The sequence below is a fragment of the Gavialis gangeticus genome, unplaced genomic scaffold (genome assembly GCF_001723915.1).
Source record: "Gavialis gangeticus isolate Ggan-Ray unplaced genomic scaffold, GavGan_comp1, whole genome shotgun sequence".
Taxonomy (NCBI): Eukaryota; Metazoa; Chordata; order Crocodylia; family Gavialidae; genus Gavialis; species Gavialis gangeticus.
The window spans coordinates 58,521,090-58,521,338 of NW_017729004.1; the positions used below are offsets into that span (position 1 = coordinate 58,521,090).

The 249-nt window shown below is 50.6% G+C and overlaps 1 protein-coding gene across 1 annotated transcript in view; it reads left to right on the plus strand.

The window, feature by feature from the left end:
• Window positions 1-249, plus strand: part of ASB4 (ankyrin repeat and SOCS box containing 4) — a 33,340-nt gene that overhangs the window by 31,626 nt on the left and 1,465 nt on the right. The window lies entirely within an intron of this gene.

A 249-nucleotide genomic window follows, 5' to 3' on the forward strand; every position in this document is an offset into this window, starting at 1 on the left:
GTGCTTGAACCACTTCCGATGGCAGGCTGTTCCAGACCTTGGGGGCTTGTACAGTAAAGAAATTCTTTCTTATGTCCAGCCTGAAATGGTCTTGCAGTAGTTTATGACTGTTTGACCTTGTCATCCCTTGGGACGCTTTGGTGAACAAACGTTCCCCCAGATACTGGTGGTCACCGTTGGTAAACTTACAGGTGGCCACCAGATCACTCCGAGCCTGCGCTTTTCCAGGCTAAAGAGCCCCATGGCTCT